The sequence below is a fragment of the Genypterus blacodes genome, unplaced genomic scaffold (genome assembly GCF_046128005.1).
Source record: "Genypterus blacodes isolate CSIRO-AG114 ecotype Tasmania unplaced genomic scaffold, CSIRO-AGI_Gbla_v1 ptg000077l_1, whole genome shotgun sequence".
Taxonomy (NCBI): Eukaryota; Metazoa; Chordata; class Actinopteri; order Ophidiiformes; family Ophidiidae; genus Genypterus; species Genypterus blacodes.
This window is the reverse complement of record NW_027466886.1, coordinates 27331-33451: the sequence shown is the minus strand read 5'-3', so window position 1 is coordinate 33451 and position 6121 is coordinate 27331.

Genomic DNA, 6121 nt, shown 5'->3' with positions numbered 1-6121 from the left:
CCTATTGCTTCCCAAATCATTTAGAAAAAGCAACAATGACTTTCTATTTCAATGCATGCTGCAGATTGAGGATTAGAGTACTTCTTGCATCTTGTATCACAGAAAACTAGGTCAGTACCAGGGGTTGAACTCAAAAACACAGTGTCTTTAATATCAAACTCAAAAGTCACGATAGGGAAGTGGCAAGACAAATCTTAGCCTCAGGGCAACACAAGAAAGGTAGAAAAGGAAATCCACAAAAGGAACAAAACGCATGGCAGCTATCAGGAATAACTTACAAAGCACTTGCAAAACAGCTCAAGGAACAAACACGGAACTCTGGAACACGTCAGGAGCAAAACAAGAGTGATGGAAAACAGGCCGCTATACATACACACACACTGGAGGAACTACAGAGGGGATGAGGATCAGGTGTGTGACGCCAGGGGAGAGGGGCGCCTCCGATTGGCTGACAGAGTGACATGTGACGGCAGGTGTGGGTGGAACAAAGGGGAAGCTAATGAGACACAGGTGAAACTAATCAGGACGATCACACAAGCGGGGGAACACACAAGGGCAGGAAGAGGAGAGGTGGGAATGTCAAAATAAAACAGGATGCACCACAAGAGCACACTGGATCATGACGTTGTAGGCAATTGATGGCAACGATCCCAGTACATATCTGTGTCAAGTCCAGTTTCAGTTATGTCACTGTGCAGGTGCATAAGGTTTATCATTACGTAATACAAATGACACGATGTTGGATGATCCCCGACTAATTCATAACAATTACAGGCATCAACCTCTCATGCTGCGGATTTGATGCTGTGGGAAAATCAGGACACAAACTAATCATTTCTGATCAAGCAGCAGCTGGTCTTTGTATCAAAATCCAGCATTATGCAGAGGAACCAAGCAAAAATTTGGCAATACTTGCCAAAATGGATCTTAATTTGCACTGGTAAACATACGTTTTTTCCATGAAATGACACAATTGGACCAATTTTACACAATCTTAGATAGACTCACCACTGCAGCCCACAAAATGAAATGTTTTGCAAGAGTACAAATGGAAATCTCGTCGGCAGACATTGGACACAAACATACTCTAACCACAGCTGGCCTATAACTTATAGAACATATTTCTATTTCTAACAGATGATCAGTCCAACCCTGCAAACATTCATCCAACAAGCATAACAATAACAAGGAGGTCGTTTGTATTGCACTCACTTTTCAATGACGTGCTTTGACTTGGCTCTTAGACGATGTCATCTTAAGTTTCTTAATTGCTTTTATGAATATGAAAAATGAAAATCGACATCTTTCATCAGTCTCAATGTCAGCAAAAGAACAGATCAGTCTTGCTTCTACGTGCTTGAATGTCAAAATAGGAGAATATGTTGACGTTTGAGGTTCAGTGTCCATTATGTCCTTTGAATTATACATTATGAAGGACGGGGGTTCATGATGCAATATGCACACACAGTCTTTATCATCTATTCCACAATGGAAAACAAACTGGCTGAAAGCTGGAGAAAACAAAGCCCAAACACCTCTCGGCGGAGCAGCAGCGGACTTTGAAGTTATCTAACACGTCTTCAGTGAGGCTGACTTTGATGTTCAGAAATCCTCTCAAACGCTGACACATTCTCCTGAAAATAATTGTCAAAGTTGTTCCTGAGCGCTCTGACTGCCCTGCAGGTAGCGTGGGTGTGAGCCCTAATATTTACTCTTCATTCACGCTCCCTGTGAGTGGAGCCGCATAATGGGAACGACTCCACTGCCTGACAAACTGCAAAATGACTGAGGTTCACATTTTGAAGCTCCGACTATTTGGATCATAATACACGATATGATACAATTCTAAACATGCTGCAATGAGACACAGAGAAACACTGAGCAATGTCGACAAACGGGCAGCCCCATCGCAACCTTGCTGACCGAGGGACAGCCTGTGCTTTGTCTCGCTGGGAGGTGAGTTCAATGCTAGTGTCAACCAGTTCCTCCATCCTGCCCGCGAATCCCAACAGGGGGAGACAGAAAGAGGGGATAGACAAGGGGAGACAGGTGTGGAGACTCAGGCTCATAAGCTGCTTATCAACTGTGCCTGCGTCCCCAGAACAGATCATACAGTAGGTATCAATGAAGTTGATTCCTGTCAGACTGCAGGTGTTGGGTCCCAGAAGTCTGCTGAATCTGTTGATTCTACTGTCAAATCTAATGAAAAACTGAGCTTCCAGGTACCAAAACTATCTAACGTTCAGTTAAATCCTTCTCAGGTGGGGTAATTTCCATTTGCTTCTTTTCCTTGTGAGCTTTTCCAACCTTTTCCCATCTGTGAGAGCTTCTGTCTGCCAGCTCTTGTCTTTTCTTATCAGATGTTGCTCCCACTTCCGATTCTCTTAGAGGTCTTGGTGGTTTAATTTCCACCTTTGACTGTCTATCTGATGTATGAGGTTTAAGTGGTCTGAGCTGGGGGGGGGGGGGTTAATGTCTTTCTTGTGGTCTGGCACCAAGCTTATCTCAGTGGTTTGGTCTCCCAGACATACCAAATGCCTTTGTTGGTGCAAAGTCTGTATGACTTCAATCAGTTTGGGGAAGCAGCCCATTTAATTGTTGTCTATTTGCATTCTGCTGAACTAAATCAGTGGTAAGTGACAGCAGAAGTGTGTCGTGGGACTCGGAAGATTTCTAGTGCAAATATTCTTCTTTCAAGCACAATTTATGACAGTGTGCACACTTTGCGGAGGCATCCTGTTGTCCAAGGAACACTGCTGTCATTTCTTTGAGTAAGCAGTGATAGAAGACTCCATATTCTTCATGTTAATCAGTTCTTAGAGGGAACCACCGCCCGTGTGTTGCTTGGAAACACAGATCTGCCACTTGTGTAAATATACAATTAAACAAAAGTACACCAATGAATACTAATCTGTACTTAACAAAGGCTTCAGCTGCAAGTAATACAATTCTTAACTTATAAAGGAAATATCCCTTCACAGGTTAGTAATAATTCATAATTAAGTGCAATTCCTGGGTTTGCAAAATTCCTCAATCCATATTCACAAGTTATCTTTTATTATTACAAGTTATGTTTACATTGCATGGCCTTTTTTTTGCATAAGTGGCTGGGAAGAATTCATCTATTATTTAATCAAACCAATCTGTGGCTAAATTGACTCATATTGAATCTGGGCAGTTTTACAGTGTATTCCACACACACACACACACACACACACACACACACACTGAAGACCTTCGCTGCAGCTTTCACTGGCTTGTGACTTGTTGTTTTGTATTAAAATGTAACATAATATCTGTAACGCAGCATATAAGCTCAATGGCTTGTGCGGCATTAGCTGGGCTGTGTCCTATCAGCATGCGGGGCAGTTGTGCTTGTTTTTATATGTCCATTATGCATGCTTGTTGATGCCTCCAGTCATACTTATTTCTTTATTCCTTATTTGGAGCAGAGCCTGCGAGTGATGTTGCGGCGAATTGCGCGGGCAACTTTGACCCTTGATGCGTCTGTGAAGAGAGCTGGGAAGGCTCAGTCCCTCTCCGTGGTCTCCATGTTCTCCTCAGATCCTCTCCTACCTGGACCGTCTCCTCCGTGACTCCCGAGCAGCCCGCATTGCTTTTCTATGTAAAGCTTTTCTCTATTTTCTGTGTGCCAGCATTCTTGAATAGCACTGCAGCATTGCTGACAGAATAGTTACCTACCTTACCCCAGAATCCACCACACACACACACACACACACACACACACTCACACACGTTCACAGAGATGCACATACACACCCTTTCTCTTTACGGATTCAAAGCCAGTCTTCTCTGGCTCCTTTGTTCCCTACTCCAGGCTGGGCTCAGATCCTCTCTGCTCTCTGTAAGCCCACTGCGCTCTGTCATCAGGATTACAGGGTGTGCTGTAGCAGATTAATGACTGACAACTCTACACTCCTCTCAGGGTAGCACGACACACACGCAGGGCCGCGCCGGGGTGTGTGGGAGAGCAACAACTGCGGGGGAGATAATGCATTGTATCAGCCTGAGAACAATACCTTCGCCTTGTGTGAAGTGTAATTGTGTGGTTCCATTTGTGAGTCTGTGTGCGTACAGCTGTGTTTGTGCGGAAGTGTGTGGAGCTTTGGTACATGCAGAGGAAAAGCTTTTCAACTTATACACCTTTCAACTTACACATCTCGCTGCAGCGCCACAGGACATCAGAGTTAAATCGGTGGAACATTGGGCCTTTGTTGAAATGACTGTGATGCTCACGCTCACACACACACACACACACACACATGCATGCCTGGGCTCCTGTTTCTTGCCCAGCTAGAAATAGAGGAAGTAACAATGACCTAAATCCACAACATGAAGGGTGTCTGCACATTCACACATACATTTAAATTAGAAACACAATCATCAGTGTCCAGATGATCCTATATGATAGACACTGCTCCCAGGTCAGAGGTCAGATCAGGTCAGCCTTTCACAGGCTGTATCAATTCAGGATGTAAGCACTCCAAAATCAAGCAAACCTCGCAGAGCCTCTTATGTTTGAGCTGAGAGCTGCGACAGAAACACAATGGCAGTCAGATAAGAGGAGAGGTAGATGATGGGGTATGTCTTCATCTCCTATGATTCATTTGGATCAGGCAACGTGCTCGTCTTTAAAGGACGGGACAGTTTACACTCACACACACACACACACTCGGGGCTGGACTGTGTCAGACGGCTTAAGTGGTAGAAAGGGTTTAGAAAAGGGTTGGATGCAATCAGCGTCATTCTGCACGGACAAGATTCAAATCATCCTGAACTGGAAAACCACAAAAGCTATAATTTTCCTCCAACAAATTGGAACGTTCAGCAATATCAAGCGCTGACAAAGCTGAAAAATGTGGAAATGTGTCGTGGGAGTCAATAGTTGTGATGAGAATATCCATAATGCTCTTCCTCTCTCTCTCTCTCTCTCTCTCTCTCTCTCTCTCTCTCTCTGTGCAGGTGTGTATGCAGTAAAAAGATATGTCATCTGGAATCAGCAGAGTCCCATTATTATGGATCTCACTGCAGTTCTGGGCACAGGTGCCTTCGGTTGCATTTAATAAGTCGCAATGTGACGCACCTTTGGCCAGAACAGCGACGGAGACCATAATAATGCATCAGATGGCCTCAGCACTCCAGGCTGTATATTTTTTGGAACGGGACATGAAACAGTTGCTGATCCCCATAAATGACCCACAATGTCTCCAGATTTGATTGTTTTCGGATGTGGAAGCCCAAATGATAATAAAAGTGAAAAGCTGCAGGTGGGAATCTCATGGTGGCACAAACTTTGCTAACTTCCTCGCTGCCATTCAAAAAGTCCAGCCAGGTGTTCTTAGATGCCAATACATCCATGCAAGAAACTAAATCCCCCAAAAGATCAGCTAGCTTTAGATTTAAGCTCACTAATGCTTTCATAAAAAGATCATTTAAAGGGCTCAACCCGCGGCTATCCCGGCTCTTTTGGCAGACCCCTCAAAAACAACAAAGGACAGTTGAAGGAGTGATGTAGGGAATGGTGCCTACTAATAAACAAGTCTGATTTTTTTCCAGTTCCATACTGTGGCTTTAAGGGCCACTAGAGTGTGGAAACTGCATCGAGTGAAATGAATCCAATCTGGCAAGCAAACAAACAGAAAAAAAACCCTAAAAATCTCCCAAAGTTTCCATGAAAATAGGCCAAAGTCTCAGCGAGCAACTTCGGATCCACATTGAACCGGCTTATGTGTGTCATGAATGACTAAGTATTAATATTTCAGGCCTCTTACGGCCATCAAACAGCTGAGGCTTAATTTCCTGAGACTTGCCCCGGAGTGTCCAGGAAAGCGAAGTGTCTGAGCCGCAGCTCTCTGACGGCTGTGACGTAACGGCTCAACATTGTTGCACCGAGTCAACGGGCATTCACGCATCTCATTATACGTCTCCGTAACGACACGGGCCGTCGACTCATTCGCCGAGTGAACGGTCGTAAAAACAAAATGACTGAACACGGAACAAAACGAAAGCAGAAGCAAAGCAGCTGTGGTAAAATACTTTTATAGAGCCACAATCCATATGTGAGACAGCATCCAAGCAGAACAGCTCTGATGGGATGGAC